Source organism: Lygodium microphyllum, chromosome 18 (genome assembly GCF_053477565.2).
Source record: "Lygodium microphyllum isolate KBCC chromosome 18, Lygodium_microphyllum_v1.1.10, whole genome shotgun sequence".
Taxonomy (NCBI): Eukaryota; Viridiplantae; Streptophyta; class Polypodiopsida; order Schizaeales; family Lygodiaceae; genus Lygodium; species Lygodium microphyllum.
Window position 1 is genome coordinate 62,172,780 of NC_141152.1, and position 20,065 is coordinate 62,192,844.

The window sequence follows — 20,065 nt, forward strand, 5'->3', positions numbered from 1 at the left end:
GGTTAAACTCAAGGATGAAATATTTGAATATAGAAAGACCCTTTCATTAAAAGGGTACTCTTACAATAGGGCTACCAAGACTAAGTCAAATATATATGCAAGGGATTACTTTATAGGGGCTTTAATGCATGTATAGGGGTGGTTAACTTCAAGGAGGAAAATTCTGGATATTGGATATCAGGAAGACCCTTTCATTAAAAGGGTACTCTTACAATAGGGCTACCAAAACCACCTCAAATATATATACTAGGGATTACTTTATAGGGACTCTAATGCATGTGATGGGGATAGCCTCTTAATAATGACCATCCTTGTCTCATTTCGTGTTCTCTAGACTTGAAGAAAATTGATTGGGTTACTTTTTATTATCATGCCATTTAAGAGGTAGGTGGTTCCCTTAATTTTTGTGTTTCAATATAAAATTTTGGACAAATATTTGATGGAAAGAATGGAATATAGAACCTAACTTGGCTTCATAGCACATCTTTCAAGCTATTTCCTTGGTTGTTTGGTTCCAAGAATCTGTACTCGGAGATTACCCCTCAAAATAGTGATCTTATAACACTAAAGTATGAAATCCTCTTGGATGGCAATATGGATATGTATTTAAGATAACATCGACAGCCAAATCTCTAAAATGTTGATTTGTAATCTTTTCCCATACATAGGCATGTTTGGAAGTTGCGCCCCAACGTGTTACATGTGTGGAAACCATTGTGTTGACTTGATGATAAAACAAAGTTAATATGGAAGGCTCTTATAATTATAACGTTTAATACATGTGCTACTTGAGATATATACGTATATATTTAATGACAAAAATGAATGTTTAAAATAACAATAATTGAGGTCCTTGGTACTTTGATTAAAGTGATAACCCACATGTCAAACTAGTTGTGAACTTCCCTCGAATTTGTTGAGTATAGAATGAGCTATACTATATTGCTTTTTAATCACTTGGGAGATGTACTATAATACAATGTGACAAGTAGCAATGACACGTCAAAAAGAGAGTAAAAGTGTAAAAGGTGGATATCTTCTTGTGCTTTTAAAAGGTAACATCATGTGCAACATCACTAGCTTTAAAACTTGTGCCTCTATAAAGTCCTGTACTTGATGATATTTGCAAGCTATTGGAGTCATCACCATAGAGCTATGCTTATATGGGTGTGTAATAAGAATCTTGATATTCAGCTAGATAGAAGGTAGTGTGGTCAGTGTGCATGCTTTAAGGGATGTAATAGGAAAGGGTGTTACTTGCTTATCAAGAGTGAGGCTTGAATGATTGAAGTGATGTGTGATAAAGCAAGTGATCTCATCTAACACATTGATGTGCATGAAAGGGGCTTTGTCCTATGTTAAGGGAGAAAGCTGGGCAATTCTAGAGATTGGAATGAGATTTTGTAAGTGTGTTTTAGTGATTCACAAGAGTCATAGGCTAAATCACTTGGGTACACGGGCAAGGGAGGGTGATTAGAAGGGCATGTGGGGAGCACATGTTTTAAGTGAGCACTATGAGAAGTGCAAACTCCTAAGAGTCTTTGAGAGAGAGAGAGAGAGAGAGGTGTGTGTGGGGGGATTACACACCTACCCATTCCAAGGGACTCAAAGAGGCTTTTTGAGTGCCTTCCAAACTTGTGATTTTCTAATAATTTTCGCTTGATTCGAGTGTGATGCTCACGAAATCGAGTCAAAATAGTCTAGAAGGTGTGACGTGGCCATGAAAGACCTTTGAAAAATGAGAGGGGCCATCTAATAAGGTCAATGTTTTCACCTCTAGACCCACCCTAATATTCTACCAGAACATTATTTTGTATGGTCAGGGGCTTAGCTTTTAAACCTTTTTAAAAATTTTAAAGAATTCGTAAAGGTGATGTGGGGGAAGAAGGGTCGTATCATAGATGGCGTCATGCGGTACGCAAAACCGCGTGGTGACGCGGCGCTGTTCAGTCCCCGGTGATTCCGGTGGCGCAGCGCAGGATCGAGACGCGCATAACCGAAAGAAACGGTCAACAGACCTGACACGCCCGCCCCGCGGAATCGCGCCGTTGGATCAACCCCAGAAACGTCGGGAGCCGTCCGATTCGATCCTTTCAAGCATGTGCCAGACGCATGGTTGGATCTTTCCAGAGGGCGGACACACGCAGGTAACTTTTAACAGTCGTGTGTTGAGTAGGCAGCCGTTCCCGCGCCTATACGTTTTACTTGCACACTCCGTAAGAGTAACTTTTACGAGCGCAAGTAGTCGTAGTCAATCAATATCAGCGACGTGTGAATGCCATTGTTTACCTGAAATGACTCAAAGTCGATGACCTTTTCTAGTATTTTTTTTTCGCGTTTTTTTCCTCTTTTTTTTTTTGGGGGGGGGGGGGGGGGGGACCCACTTTGGGGGCTTTGTAGCTATGCATCAGCGTTGGAGCCAGAGCACCTATGTAGGGAGTAAAGGTGAATCAATCTTAGCTTGGGATGCACTCTACATGTGATTCCCTAGACTTGGTGGTAAACCCTCACATGTGTAGCGTTATGAGAGTGTTATTTCATGCACCCTCAATCACTCAATCACTTGTGGTCTCTTACCTCGTGAGCTTTCCTACCATAACCATCCTTCAAGCTTGGGCGTGTATCCAAGCATCATGAGAGTATCCAAGCGATAGATAAAAGCAAGTTTACCAACAACTAGAGTGTAAGGTTATCGAAAAGCTCCCAAGCTCTGACAATCCCTTTGGTAGCACATTTCACCGAGCTTAAACTACAACCAAGATTATACTCCTCGGTTGTTTCTCCAAATCGAGCACAAACACACACACACACACACACACACACACACACTCTCTCTCTCTCTCTCTCTCTCTCTCAATCGGTCATGACAAGAAAAGAGAGCGAAAATGAAGAAGTATGCTAATCAAATAACATCTAGTTTTGCATAGACCATGCACACATAGAGAAGCTACAAGGAAGTCATGAGAGCTGAAGAAGATAATCCCATATTAGAATGCTTAGATTAATGTTTTCTCAACGTTAATGAGGTGGTCTCACTTATAAATGGACAAGACCAAATTTCTTATAATGCCCATGACCAAGAACTCTTTATTTGCACACTCGTAGGATTAGTTTATCCATTAGGTGCAATGCAATTTCTCGCAAACTCATTCACCCCTAGCGCTTTAAATGCATGCAAAATGACAAATACAAGTTGCATGGGAGTGAGCCGAACATTTACAAAATTATTTCCATACCCAGGGACAAGTGAAGTAAGCTTCGTCCTAAGTCCATGAAATATATATATTTCTTGGCTATGGAGAGTTTGGTGAAATGGGCTATGGTTTGTGAAATCATGAATCAAAGAAGGTAGTATGTAGCCATGATGACATTTTCAATGAGGATAAAATGCATATGCATTCCATTAAAATGGTTTAGATCTATAGAGTAGTGCCCAAATTTCTTATAATGCCCATGGCCAAGAACTCTTTATTTGTGCACCCATAGGATTAATTTATCCATCATGTGCATTTGATGCAATTTCTTGCAGACTCATTCACCCCTAGCACTTTAAATGCATGCAAAATGAAATATACAAGTTGCATGGGAGTGAGCCTAGCATTTACAAAATTATTTCCATACCCAGGGACAAGCAGAGAGTAAGCCTTATCCTAAAACACCATATTGGGGAATATGGGAATTTCCCATAAGTTTGGGACACATGGTCAAATCTTTGGACTTGTCATGAACACTATAACTCCAAATCGAGTGCTCTATAGCTCAATAGATTCCATTTTTCAAGCGCTTTCCAATGATAGGTTAGAACATATGGTTTTGAGAAACTTATGGGCATGTTATTCGAGTGCCACATTTTTAGTATTCAAAAAATGGGAATTGGGAGATTCCCAAACTCACTAATATTGTGTTCTAAGTCCATGAAATATATATTTCTTGGCTATGGAGAGTCTAGTGAAATGGGCTATGGCTTATGAAATCATGAATCAAAGAAGGTAGTATGTAGCCATGATGACATTTTCAATGAGGATAAAATGCATACGCATTCCATTAAAATGGTTTAGATCCATCCTCTGAGTTGCATGCCCCACCCATGGTCCCTAAAGATGCCATTGCTCCTCCTAAGGACCCACATGAGGATCGGCATCTAGAAGCTCCCTTGTCTAGCCCGTCTCGACCCTACCCACTAGCAAGTCTTAAACCATTCTACAAATGATGATCAATCCTCACGTTGGCTAAAGACCTAACTGAAAACATAGGAGATGACCTCGTCACTTGCATCAAATGCTTAGATGCCACTTTCACTCTACTTGCTAAGAGCTATGAGCACTTAGAACTAGGTCTACTTGACCCATCCTTAGCACGAGAAGTTCGCGCCATGCCATGCAGTTGGGAGGAATACGAATTTGTGATGGTAAAAACCCCTGCAATCGTAGAGGAATTGATTGTTGATGTTGATGTATCTCAAGACCAAGCCCTTAAACAATGGTTGATCTCCTCCTATAGCAAGAGCAGAATTACTACCACGAGCCAAAAGTTGGACAAACTTTGCAAGCTAGCTGATAATGACTCACCCTTCTTACGCAAATGGTATGCTATGTGACTTCAGTGGGAACAAGAAGGCTACAAAATTATGGCTAATACTGAGCAGTGACGTGCCATTAAGACCTCTAAGTATGATCCTACTTATGTAGCTCCTACCTCTTTTAGGGTATTGGCCATCACTCGCAATTAATCACAGGAAGATCATGTCATGAGCCACCCTTACCTAGATCAAGTTCTTACTAAAGAAGAGCTACACATAGCTAGCAGGATTGACTTTGGTGACCTTGTCATTGATATCCTCACCTACATCACACATGTAGGTAGCTGTCCTTTCGATATGGATCGCTATGCTAACCTTGAATATAATCTAAACTTCTATGATTGGCTCATGCAAAAGTAAAACACCGCAAGCCAGTGCTAAATGCCCTTGACCTCTCAAACCTTAATGCTAGGAAGGATTCTAGGGTAAGGTGAAACCAGAAATGTAAATCGGTAAAGTGAATGAAACGCACGGATGAAACATCCATCAGTGATGACCAAGAGTGGAAGAGAGTGGATAAAAAGCAACTCATGCATGATGAAAATTCGTAAAATTTTTGGAATGAGTAGGCTACTTGAAGGAAAATATGCTCTTCTTTGTAATCAAGCATGTTAATTTTCCTTGAAAGCATAATTAATTCCTACTCACCTTTCTACAACAAATTATGTTGAGGACACTAATGGTGAACTATGGCATTATGATAGGTACCCACTATGGTAGGCCAAGATAAAAGCAGAAAACTCCCATTCTTAGAAGAGGAGTAGGCGAAGTATGGCCTCTCATTGGAGATGAGGGCTAATAATCAATTCAAATTCAGGTATATCCTGAATCTAGAAGACATAGTCATGGAAGGACCAGCCATCTAGCAACTGGTGAAGCAGTGCAAGCTTCAAAAGTACATGGAGGCAATCGGTCAAACCATTGACTATGAGAAGTGTGCCGAGTTTCTTCGAACCTTCAATAGAAACCGGGGCATTGTCACTGTGCACCTAGAAAACAAAGCCCGCCAAGTAGAAATCAAGCTGCCCTGAGCTGGTACATAAAGCACTCGGCCTATCAAACAAAGTGGAGATCTCGGTCAAAACGAGATGTGTACGACATGCTAGGGATGGACAAAGTGATAGTACACACCAACGATGGCATTAGTCTAGCCGACATCCCCAATCTCGACGTTCAAATCCAGGCCAAAATCGTGCATGCTCTGTTCTCTAGTCAACGGTATAATGCATTGATGAACAGAATCAACATACCAATGCTGGAGAGCATTGCTGCTCAATCCTTCAACGAGGTAAACCTCAATGGCTTTGTGAGGAAGATGATAGAGATGCCAGCAAAAGCATTAGCCATCGGTGGAAGACCTATGAGGGGAGAGTCCCCAGCCTCCAAAGCTATGAAATTGTCATCCTCAAAGGCCTCCACCATTGGCTTTGGAGGAATTTTGACAGCCATCACAAGAGAAGCACTAGGGAAAACAAAAGATGATGAGGCAGTTACCGGATAGGCCCTTTCCACACCATAGGAACAGTCCAATGAAAGGACCATGAGTGAGAACAAAGGAGAGCAAGAAGCTCAATCTAGCCAAGAAAGAGCTAAGAAGTCAAAGAAAGTGATGCTAGGAGGCATATTCCACAGTGGATTCCATGAGATATTCCATGGTGGATTTCGTAAGGTTTTTCGGTGAATTCTATAAAACTATATTTATTTGCCGGGGCTCATACACAAGGTGGATTTCTTGTGCGAGAAGTTGATGGGGACACCTGTCCTTTTTGGGCATTAGATTAATTTAATGTGCACGTGGGTGATTCCACAGTAGGTGATTCCATAAAATATATATCAAATTAATGGACATTTATGAGTTTAGAGTGCGCACTTGAATTAAATTAAGGTTAGGACAGAGTTCCGATCTATTTAATTATTTGTAGCTGAAGACTGCTAGGTATTCACTTTTATTGGATTTTTATTCTTTTCTAACAATTGTGAATGCTTCAGTTGATGTGCAGGTGGAGATGGTGTTGGGTAGCACCGGGGCGATGGTGTGAATTCAAAATACTTGGAAGATTTACTATTTTTGATGGGCATGGGTCTTATCACTAAAGGCGTGGCACCACATTTATTTAAGCATGCTTATTTATTAAAGCGCTTAACAAAACATTTATTATCTTATATGTGTATAGGCTCTCAGTTAAATATTTTCATTACCTGATATTTGTATTTGGGCACAACCCAACTTTTAGATGCCCAAACGCCTTACTCTTTATTTGGGAAAAAGTAAACACAAAGGCCAAAAGCATGTTATTTGTAAAATGGGCTATTATTGAGCTTGGAGATAAATAAATTTATAAATACATGCCTTGTGAAGCGCTCACACAAGGCATGAGGGGAGATTGCATGCAATTTGTCTTTTTGTCTCATGTCATGAAAACAGACACCTCCACCACCACTCGGCCTCACGGTCCAGGAGCATCTATAATAACTAAATGCACACTAGGTACTTGTAATATTGTGTTTGTAGCTGAATAAGACCCCAATGGCACCTTCCCCAAAACCCCTCAAAGGGGGTATCCCACACATATTGGCAATAAGCGCCACGTATCACAGACATAAGAGGCACCCCACCGGTTGATTGCCGTGACCCCACTACAGCTCCCCTACATCTTGGGGATTGGCCCCTAGATACATTACTTTTACATATAAACACATTCGCACAAGACTCCTCTCTTTGTCAGCGAGATCTATGAGATACCATGTTTCTTACCAATAAATTTTCCCAAGAAACGAACGACTAATCTACGGCAAGGGGAATCTCACCCTCTCAAGTGTAGGTCAACTATAATTCAACCAATTGATATGCATTTCCAGGAGTTGATACCACATGTATGATTAATGCAATAGTGGATGTCTCATCGTGCACAAACAATTATGGTTCGAAATCACCCTATGTGCTAGTACGCAAACAATCTTTCCATGAATTTCAACTAATATGCCTATATGATTCGTTGTAAGAATCTAGCACCAAGGCAAACCTTGTGCTACTAGATCCCTAATTTCCAAATAGACTATTTCCTAAATGCTATGCATAGAGAAAAACAATCAGAATTTGTATTATTTCAGCCCTCAAACTATTGCACAAAATCCTACTCCCCCTCACTGTTTAAGTTTTGATTCATTGCATAGGCGTATAGGGGTTGTTTTGTCATGATTTAGTGTATAAAGAGCAATAAATCACACATTGTAACAAAACGATAGAGCAAAATGAGGCCAAACCTCATGCTTTGCCCCACCATACATCCACAACCACTTATTATATTTTTTCATATTTTTCTAAGGCATATTCTTATTTTTTTCATTTTTCTCTATTTTCCTCTATTTTTCAAATTAAAAACTGATATATTTTTAGAATTGTGGCTCTTGATTCTTAGAACAACAGAAATATAGATTTTATTAGCATTTTATCCCATGTGTACTGGTTTATCCCACCCGAAAACACCAAAAACCTCAATTTTCTCATAAAACCCGTGTTTTACGGGTTTCTAAAAATTATTTCCAGCATTTTACTTTATGTTTTCTGATTTTTTCATCATGGAAGAATAAAACAAATAGTAAACAACATTCCTACCAATTTTCACTCCATAAGAACAACATTGACTCAATCAAATGTAAAAAATAAGCAAATTTCCTTTGTAAAATAGAATTTTCCGTTTTTTTCCTTCTTTGCGGGTTTTAAAATCTGATGTGGGACTGCATATCAGCCCTCATTCAATACTCAGCCTACCTCCAAACAGCAAACTCTAGCCCTCCATCAATCCGGGAGTAATCCGATACCATGCCGGACAAGCGGTCTTCAATCCTCTTCATGGGCATGAACTGCCTCTTAAGGGGAGAGAGATGGAGGAGAGAAAAAGACTGTTTTTTTTTTCTTAGCAACCAGGCAGCCATCTTTGAAGCCGAAGACGGCGATGGAGAGTGAAGACAAGATGCATCAAGCCAATGTAGTTAGTTGGGGGGTGTGTTGAACTGCCATAGCTCCTCTCCATGAAATCATGATCCATCCATGGCGCCTTCATCCCTGTTTTTTCAGCACTGAAAAATAGCCCCCCCTCCCCCTATGAAATCATTTTTTGGTTGGGGCTCCAAGGGGAGCTCCCAAAGGTCACATCTTTTGGGACTTTTAAAGTCCGATTCCACTTGATTTTTGGTCCTTGGCCTCCCATCTGGCCTATCTCCCACGTTCCGCGTCCAATTCGCGGTCTGAAAAATCCCGGGCTTTCATCTTGAAGTCCCCCACTATTGAGAATCTCCGAGGGTCTCTTTTTTCATTCCAAAAAATTATGAAAATTCAGTGACTGCCATCCAGTGGCTTTTTTAAGCACTTTTTGGGCTTTGCCGCTTAAAATCGTTTTGACTTGCACCAAATAGACATAGGGCTCTCTTGGCCTAAAGGAATAGCACATTTGTATTGCAAACTAAATGGCCCTCTTGGCCTAAAGAAATCAAATATTAACCCTTAAAACAACTGGCCCTCTTGGCCTAAAGAAAGTAATCAAACCAGCTCATGTAGATCCCTCCTTGGAAGAAGGCAGATATACAAAAATAGGGGAAAAATAGGGCTATCGGCCCTAAACTAAATGCATCAAGTTGTGACTCATACCTCCTACATATATAGCAAGAGACATACGCATAACATGTCATCGAATCAACCTATGGGTCCAGGATAATAGTGGTAGATGGGTTTTGGCTACTCTTCGCATCACCCATAGCAACCATCGCCTGCCATATAACGCGTGGTTTGATAACATTCTCCACAAGCGACCAGGTCCTGTATCATTATCAATAACAACATCCGGACTAGGACCAAAATTGAAGAAGAGGTCCTCTTCATAAGCGAAATTGGCTAGTGAATCCTCAAACTGATTCCAATAACGTGGAATTAGCTGAAGAGAGACGCTCTCAAATTCATCAAGTAGGGTTATAGCAGTTCGATGATACATATGAAGAATGGGATTCCAGACTGTATATGTCCCATTGAGTTGATTTAAGATTAGCTCGGAATCCCCTTTTACTCCTGAATACCACCTTTCTTGGCAATATTCAGTCCCATAATCAAGGCTTTATACTCCACCTTGTTGTTAGTAAATCCTACCTCGAGATAAGCAGCTAATTTCATTGTAACTCTAAATCGGGGATCTCGGATGACTACTCGAACACTCCCTTTTTTATTAGGGCCCCTGGGACGCCCCATCAAAATATAATGTGTACGTCCACAATGGGTTTACACAGCCAGCCATCCAGAACTCCCCTATTCATAACTATGATAGTCAAAATTCAACATATTTAGAGGATGAGCTGACGGCTCCATCCCACCTTCATCATTAAAGACTACAAGGACACTCGTCAAAATCTGCAAATAGTGATGACATAAGACCTTAATCTCCCAAACGAATGTCCTGTCATCTTGCTCAGTCACTTTATAGCCTTTACTCTACCAGATGAGCTTTCCCTGATGATATTGCTACTCTAGATATGGTACTCCAAATAAGGAATCACTCAACCCATCAACCTCTATTGCAGATGTTTGATCAATCGCACATAGACATGCAAGGCACTTACGTTATTAGTGCAGTCAGAAATAATAAGGTTTAATCTTATTAAGATTAACCTTATTCTTAAACTCCACACCCTCAAGATCTGCCAATAATGATGTGGATTTATTCTTCCCAATCTTGACAATCCTATAAGAACCGTCCCATTTGGGCTCCACCTTTCCTGAAAATAATTCTCTATGCCCATCATAGTACAACACTAGCTGTCCTTTATTAAAAGTATATTTATTTGCTTTTAGGTCATGGAGTTGCTTCATTTGATGCTTGGTCACCTCCTGATGTAGCAAGCTCTGCAATTTAATCTCATCGAGGTGTACCAGAGTCGTAAAGCGCTCTAAGAGGGCATCCCCATCACCCAAAGAATGATTGATTGCGAATCTTATCATCGGCAACTCAATCTCTAGAGGTAGGACGCACTTCTCTCAATATACAAGCTTGAATGGGGTGTGACCAGTAGCTTGTTTGAATGTCATATTATATGCCTATACTGCCACATATAATTTGGTATCCCAGTCCCGTTTCTTTTCGGAGACTATCTTGGATAGGATACCCACAAGCTGCTTATTGGTACTTTCAACTTGTCCATTTGCTTACGGATTATAAGGGGTTGTTTTATTATGCTTGATTTTCCACTCTTCCGTCACGCTTTTAATCACCTTGTTCAGAGAATGGGTTCCATGGTCCGATACTATTTCTTTTGACGGACCAAATCAACATACGATTTGCTCCAATAGGAAACTGGTGGTTTCCTTTGCATCATCTTTTCATGTTGCACGTGATTTCGACCACTTAGTAAAATAATCAGTCGTTACGATAATATACCTTTTCTGGGTAGTGGACGATGGAGTAATAGGGCCCACAAAGTCGATCCTCCACTTCTCGAATGGAAGGATCGCCATAATAGGAGTGAGGTCGCTTCCTATTCTCTCGGCTATCATGTCGTTGACAAATGTTGCATCTTTTAACGTACTCAAATGCATCTTGGAAAATGGCCGGCTAACAATATCCCGCCCGCAAGGCTTTTTGCGCAGTCGCCTAGCAAAATGACCTCCACAAGCAAAGTCATGGCATTCTTCTAAGATGAAAGGGACCTTGTTAGGCATTAATGCATCGGCGGTAGATATCGTCTACCCCTTGCGGATACAACGTGCCTGCAATTATTGTGAATTTTAAAGCCTGCTGCTTAATCTTTTACTTTTTTGACTTCGATAAACTAGCTCTAGTCTCTCTCGCCGTCGACAAATAATGTGTATCGCTGCATACCAGGAGGGAATAGATGGCTTGTCAATCTTAAACAACACAATGAGTCCCAATCACTACCTTCAGCCAGAGCTTCCTTTGGCTCCCCAAAGTCCACAAGGCACTCTAGGATACCCTACAACTTGAGTGGCTTGCTCTTAACCTCATAGAAAACTCCTGCAAAGTGATTAACCACTTTGCCAAACGGTCGGGTGGTTGTAGTTTATTCATCAGCAGTCGTAGCCATTCTGCCTTCGTATAAAGGACAACCTTCTCATAAAGGATGTAGTGCCTGAAATTTTTAGTCCCAAAGACCATCGCAAGGCACAACTTTTCCATATAAGTATAATTAACTTCGGATATACCCAGCTTCTGACTAGCAAAAGCAATCAGGTGATACCACTTCTCTTCCCACATCTACTCTAAACATCAACTAATGCTATGCATGGTAGCTATTGAAAAAATATAAAAAAATTTGCCCCTCTTTGGTGCTTTCAACACAGGTGCTCGTACGAGTTCTTGCTTGACATCCTCGAAAGCCACCTTACAAGGGTCACTCCACATAAACAAATAGTTGAAGGATAACAGATTTGTCAATTGCAACGTTCTTTCTACCAATGCGTTTATGAACCGTCGATAATATCCAATTGATGATAGAAAGTTGTGGACTTATTCTGGGATACGTGTCGGACTCATGGCAGCTATAGATTTGATTTTTTCAAGATTTGTCACAATCCCTATTGAGCTAACTACATGGCCCAGCAAGAGCCCATAAGGTATGCCAAAAACACACTTCCTCAGATTGAGAGCTTTGCAAAATTTTCTGCATCACTCAAAACATTTTCCTAAAATAATCAACTGCCTTTCTCTCACGGTGGCTGCCCCTAAATCGTCAATAAATACCTTAAGCTCTTCAGGGAAAATGTCACCAAAGGTCTTATCGGCAGTTCTTTGCCAAGAACCAGGCGCATTGCATAGACCAAATGCCATCACATGATACACAAAGGTCTCGAAGACTGTTATGAACGTTGTTTTGAGCTAATCCTCTTTTGCAATTCCCATATAATTATAGCCTGCAAGACAGTCCATGAAGGAATATATCTCCCTACATGCCAATTGATCTAGAATCTGGTCGATTAAGGGCACTGGGTAATAATCCTTAAGTGTTTGCTTATTCAACTCTCGAAAGTCCACACACAATCGGATTTGATTATTTTTCTTCATCTTCCTAATCACAACTGGTGAACACCATTCAATGTGCTGCACAGGGAAGATCAAACTTGCTTTCTGTAATTATTGTAACTTCTCAAACAACCCATTCCATAACTCAAATGGCATACGCCTAACTTTCTGTTGCATAGGACGATTTCTTTCCTTCAACGGAATTGTATGGATAGCGAGGCTGGGAGGAATGCCCCTAAGTTCATTGTAACTGCAAGCAAAAAATCACGGAAATCTTGGATTAGAGTGACATAATCCTCCCATTCCCCCACACTAAGCATAGACCCTAGCTTTATTGGCCGCTCATCGTCTGGCGTACCAAGGTATAGCTCGATAACATCTATGTCCCTTATTCTATCTTGAACTTCTAATGGCTCGTTCACAATGTTACTTGATAGACGTCTTCTGTGGTCGATCCCTCTTTGGATTTGTCAGTCGGTGACGTCTCACTTATAGACACATCTTCCATTGTCTCTAACTTTGTAGAAGATAAGGGAGCTCGCTCACTTTGAGGTGATTTAGGATATGCATCGACTACCATACGTCTAGCACCTCTGCCAAATATCAATCTACCAACGGGTATATCTATTTGACAATTTGCTTGTAAAATCCAAGGTCGACCAAGCAATACTTGGTAACTCGGACGCTTTGCAAACTGGATTACCCTAAAGTCCAACATGCATTCTACATTGGCAACTATCACATGGACTTAAGTAATGCAGCCCTTTGGCTGTCTTAGACTATTGTCAGCCATTCTGAGGATTATGGAGGCATCTCTCTGAATCGTAAGACCCAACCTCTTCATCAATTCAGAACTCATAATATTAATCGAGGATCCTATGTCGACGATAGCACTATCCACTAGAATCCCATCAACATAGGCTGCAACCCTTGGCAGTGCTTTTCGGCACGTTCAAACTAGTCATCCCCTACCCGTGCTATTCCCAAGGGTTCTATGATATAACCCGTACGCAATCCGTATGCAAGATCTTTTTAAATTCTTTGTGTACTCACGGAGAAAGCTTGATTAGTTGCAAGAGATTCACATCCGATTTAACATCGCAGGGAGCTAGCTAAATCAAATTCATGATAATTTTCTAAAGCTCACTTCTCGCGCCAAACCATCCGCTCTTTAGGACGCTACATCTACTTTATTGCCTCTTTTTTAATTATCACCTTCTTTCTCGACACCTCTTTATTGTCAAGAATCGCGTGGTGGAGGGGATTGCTCAAGATGCTGGGCCGAACACACACAGAATGCACAAGGAGAAGCTCACTCAAGAGACAAGAAGAGAGATGGAGGCCAAAACGTTTTCTTGCTGATTTCTTCTTCTTCTTCCACACACTTTACAATGTACACAAAGTATAGATAAGATACAAGATAAAAGGAAAGTGGCCTACTAAGTCAAACAATGCATAACCGACTACACTAGTCGACTGGCGCTATAACTATGCCAGCTGTAAATAGGTGTAACAATCTGAATATAATAAGTAATGAGTCAGTGGCCATGTGAGAGTCATAATGACCACCGACGTGCTAAGTGTAGACGTGTGGACCCATCTAACCAGGCGGTCCATCATCAATGTCCACATGTGTTGAGCTTGTCATCTCAACACTCCCCCTCAAGCTCAACTGCATCTCTGCAACTCCAAGTAAGCTTCGAAACTTTTGAAGCTTCTCTGTACCCAATGCCTTCGTGAAGATGTCAGCTATCTGATCCTGTGTGCTGACATACACCAAGTCAATCTCACCTGTTAGTACCTTCTCTCTCACAAAGTGGTAGTGTACCTCTATGTTTTGTCCTGGCATGGAACACAGGGTTCCTAGCCAACTGTATACTGCTCATGTTGTCACAATAAATGACAACTGGACCTTCCACCTGCACATCCAAATTAGCCAATAACTTTTGCAGCCATACTACCTCACATGCTGCAACAGCAGCACCTCTATACTCAGCCTCTGTACTCGACAAAGCAACTGTAGATTGCTTTTTGCTGCTCCAAGCAACTGCTGCACTACCAAGAGAGAACATGTATCCGTTGGTAGATCTTCTATCCGACATACTACCAGCCCAATCTGCATCTGTGTATCCAAACACATGTACGTTTGTACCTGCCTCATAGAAAAGTCCATAATGTAATGTGGACTTGACATATCTCAATATGCGTCTCACTGCATCCAAGTGTGGTTTTCTAGGTACTTGCATAAATTGACTCACAAGACCAACAGCGTAGCTCAAGTCTGGCCTTGTAATAGTCATGTAAATCAAACTCCCCACTATCCTCCTGAACATAGTAGGGTCTTCTATCTCATCCCCAACATCAGCACTCAGCTTTACATTCTGCTCCAACGGGACTGAAAGTGGTTTGCATGCTGTCATACCATACTTGGACAACATATCCAAGCCATACTGTCTTTGGGACAGCCATATACCATCATCACATCTGACCACCTCAATGCCAAGGAAGTACCTTAGCTCACCTAGATCCTTCATCTCAAACTTCATCTTCAAACAACCCTTGACTTTAGCAATCCCACTATCACTATCACCTGTAATAATCAAGTCATCCACATAGATGACTATGATGACCAAACCTGCGTCTCCTTTTCTCACATAAAGTGAGTGATCAGCATCAGAACATAAAAACCAATATTGACAAGATACTCTCTAATCTTGTCAGACCATGCTCTAAGTGCTTGCTTGAGCCCATAGAGTGCCTTCTTCAATCTGCACACATATGTGGAATGCTCTAAATCTTCATAACCTGCTGGCTGATCCATATACACTTCTTCCTGCAAATCACCATGCAAGAAGGCATTCTTTACATCCATTTGCTGCAACCTCCAACCTTTGGCTGCTGCCAAAGCAATCACACATCTGACAGTTGCCATCCTAGCAACTGGACTGAAGGTTTCATCATAATCTATGCCATATGTCTGGGCATAGCCTTTTGCAACCAGCCTAGCTTTGTACCTGCTAATAGAACCATCTGCATTGTGCTTAATCTTATAAACCCACTTACATCCAATAGCTTTCTTTCCCTTCGGCAATGATACTAGATCCCAAGTCTTATTAGCCTCTAATGCAGCCATCTCCTCATCCATTGCTGCATCCCAATGAGCATGACCAACAGCCTCCTCAAAACATGTAGGCTCAACATCCTCAACTAGTTTCACCATATAAGCATAATGGTGAGTTGCATAACCTTCAAAACCAAATCTTTTAACAGGGTATCTCACCCTGCTAGACCTGCGTACCACTGGATCACTCAATGGAGTCTTTGCATCAGCCCGTGCTCTCTGCACACCTGGAGTTCTCACTGAAGGAATGCCAAGCTCATCATCTAAGCTCTCTGAGCCACTGGAGTCTCCATCAAGAACTGCATCAATGCCTTCTGACACTTTATTCTTTCCTTTGTCTTTACCTATAGTGCTACTAGATGCACCTGAAGATGTAGAGGTACTCCTTAGTCTCCCAGACCAAGGACTACTAGATGATGTCTCTGGTCCACTAAGAGTCCGTGATTCTTGCTTTTCAGCCTACACATGAGTGTCATGATCATCATCAACATCCAATGCATCACCACTAGATGCATACCAGCTGCTCATTTCATCAAAGATGACATCCCTGCTCACTCTGAACTTACATGTGACAGGGTTGTAATAGCGATACCCTTTCTGCTCTAAAGAGTATCTAATAAAGACACACTTTTCAGCCTTTGGATCCAGTTTCTTCCGCAACTCATCTGGCACATGAACATATGCAATGCAGCCAAATACTTTCAAGTGTGAAACATCAGGCTTCTTACCTGTAAAACATTCTTCGGGGGTCATACCATGAACTGCAGCTGTGGGAGTTCTGTTCATAATATAAACAACAGTATGAACAGCCTCAGACCAAAAATGCTTAGGCATATTCTTTTCAGCCATCAAGGCGCGTGCAACTTCTGCAATATGCCTGTTTTTCCTTTCTGCAACCCCATTTTGCTGTGGGGTATACCTGCATGTGAAATGTCTCTTTATCCCATGAGACTTTAGAAAATCACTGAACTCATTTGAGAGGTACTCTCCCCCTCCATCTGACCTCAGGCACTTTACTTTCAAGCCTGTTTCTCTTTCAACTGCAGCCTTGAAAGTTCTAAAGTGCTCAAACGCTTCACTCTTTTCCTTCATAAAATATACCCACAGCTTTCTAGAACAATCATCAATGAATGTGACAAAGTATGAACTGCCTCCAAGAGATATATTTTGTGTAGGCCCCCAAATGTCTGTATGTACAACATCAAGAATATTTCTGCTTACATCTCTATCATGTGAAAAAGGTTGTCTTGCCTGCTTACCAAACTGACATGCTTCACATACCTTCTGAAATTCTGCAACTCTAAATGTAGGCAAGCCTGTAACCAACCCTTTGGACTGCATTAGTTTTAGCCTTTGTACATTTGCATGTCCAATGCGTTTGTGCCAAATTTCAATGTCTGCAACAACACCTTTTCCTTTGGCATACATAGCAGCATTCATAGTAGGAATTCCGGCATCTAGAGTGAACATACGTCCAACTCTACTTCCCTTTGCTACCAATCTGCACTTGTCATTGAAGTCTTCTACAAAGCAGCCCTTTGCATTAAATCTGACTTGCAGCCCTTGCTCTACCATTTGACCGACTGACACCAAATTCTTTGTAATAGATGGCACATGTAATACATCTGAAAGACTCTTTGTCTTACCATCATGCAAGGACAAGGGAACTTTTCCAATGTGTGAAATTGGGTGGCATAAGTCATCACCCGTCTGCACATAACCTGCATTCTGCAAATCCTGCATCTCTCCAAACCATTCTGCATGGCTGGTTATATGATTGGATGCACTTGAATCGACATACCAAACATCTTCATGTGTTCCCTTTCCTGTAACCGCATTCAGCATATGCTGCATAACAAACAAACGTTCATTTTTGTCTTCATTCTGTCGTGAAGATGATGCATAGTTTCCTTGCTGCAACTTACCACTCCGAATATCATCTTTCTTGGCATAACATTGGGCTGCAATATGACCTGTTTTGCCACAGTAGTGGCACACAATACCAGAGTTGTTAGAACCTCTGTTCTGCCATCCACCTCTTCCTCTAAAGCTCCCCCTGCCTCTAAAGTTACCACGACCTCCTGAAACCTGCATATCGCCAAATTGCTGATTCAATCTATTTTGCTGGTTATCACTACCACGTCCTGTACCACGGCCTCTTGAAGAGAACCTACCACGTCCCCTTCCTGAACTGGAGTAGAAAGCCTGGACCTGTTCACCACTTCTTTCAGATGTCTCACTCTGCATGTTGATTTCTTCAGTGATCATTAGAGAGACCAACTCATCAAAATCTGGAAATGGCTTTCTGACATATACGGAAGTTACAAAAGACTTCCAAGCCTTTTCATTGTTAAGTCCACCCAAGGTAGACGACACCAAATCATCATCATTGGGCATTGCATCAATCGCTATCAATGCATCTGCAATGCTCCTTACCTTCAATGCATACTCATTGATAGACATCTTCCCTTTCTTCAATGTATTCAACTCTTGCTTGAGTTGAATCTTTCGTGCCTTTGTATTTACAGAAAACATACTTTCAAGTATGGTCCAAGCTGCATATGCATTCTCTGCATTTCTAATGTGTCCCAACATATTATTGTCAATTACTGTAGACAACCAATACATGACCTTCTTGCCTTTTGCATTCCATTCCTTTCCTGCCTTTATCTCTTCTGCAGTTGGAGGATCACTCACCTCCGGCTCCTTTTCTTCACCTGAAACGAACTCGTAGAGGCCTTTTCCAATAAGAAAGTTCGTGACACGGAACTTCCATGAAGGGTAGTTGTTCTTGTCAAGCTTCTCAATGATGGGGCTTCCACTGTTCTCTGCCATTATCACAAGAATAATACCAAACAGCAAGCAAATCTTCTGCAATCCTCGACCTGTAGTGCACAGCAATACACTAGACAACCTTTTTCACTGTTTGCTCAACAATACATGCAATCTGCAACCTGTTTGCAGATAAACCTTGTGTTTACTCACTGGTAAACACCTTTAATATTACAGATCTAAAATCTGTAACCTGCGCACCCACTGTCGGTCGATATAGTTGAAGTCACAGCATACCCTGAAACTGCTGTCCGCAACTTGCGGCTCTAAAACGGGCCCTGAAACGGCCTCAAATGCCCAAAATAACTGTGGGAAAACCCTAAAGGGCTAATCTGCAGAATATACAGTGCTCTTCGCGCACACCAAATCTCACTGCAATCTGAGATTTTTGCTCTGCCCTGCTTCCCGTGCCTCCACAGGCACTATCCAAGAGAAATAGTGGAAGGATGGGAGAGCTTCTTACCCGTGGCTTACTTGCTCGAACCTTGCTTCTTCCCCTTTGCTTCAACCTTCGAAATCAGCCTCTCTCAGTGGTGCGGCTCTGATACCATGTCAAGAATAGCGTGGTGGAGGGGATTGCTCAAGATGCTGCGCCGAACACACACAAAATGCACAAGGAGAAGCTCACTCAAGAGACAAGAAGAGAGATGGAGGCCAAAACGTTTTCTTTCTGATTTCTTCTTCTTCTTCCACACACTTTACAATGTACACAAAGTATAGATAAGATATAAGATAAAAGGAAAGTGGCCTACTAAGTCAAACAATGCATAACCGACTACACTAGTCGACTGGCGCTATAACTATGCCAGCTGTAAATAGGTGTAACAATCTGAATATAATAAGTAATGAGTCAGTGGCCATGTGAGAGTCATAATGACCACCGACGTGCTAAGTGTAGACGTGTGGACCCATCTAACCAGGCGGTCCATCATCAATGTCCACATGTGTTGAGCTTGTCATCTCAACATTTATCTCTCTTGGCATCAACCTTACTCTCTACGGGCTTCAAAGGTCCTTCTTCCTTATTAGGATTTAGAACTTGCGTTCCTTTATTATCTTGCCTATCAACAGGTTTTACATTATCTTTGTCACCTTCTCTATGTTTTTGGCCTCTTGTTACGTCACGTAGGCTAGAAGCTTCAGTGCCATTAACTTGCACAGCCTCGATGAGGCTCACCCCACTGCCATCTGGCAGTTCTTGGATAGTAGCCTTACCCCTTTGGAGTATTTGTTTCGGATCATCATCCTGCTAAAATTTGTTTCCTTGCGCACACTGATTAATAGGCTCTGGTTGCCAACTGCCTTGCTAGAGGGAAATGATCTTGCTCCAACATGTGGCTATTAAATGGCCAGACTTCTTGCAATTGTCGCACTTGACATTTGGGAAATTATGTGGATAATGTTTCCCACCACACCATTTGTAGCTGAATCTAGAGGGTGCACCCTCTTCGGGGCGTCGACTCCCTATCAGATTCTTTTGTTTCTTTAATAAATTAACGTCAATGGCTATTG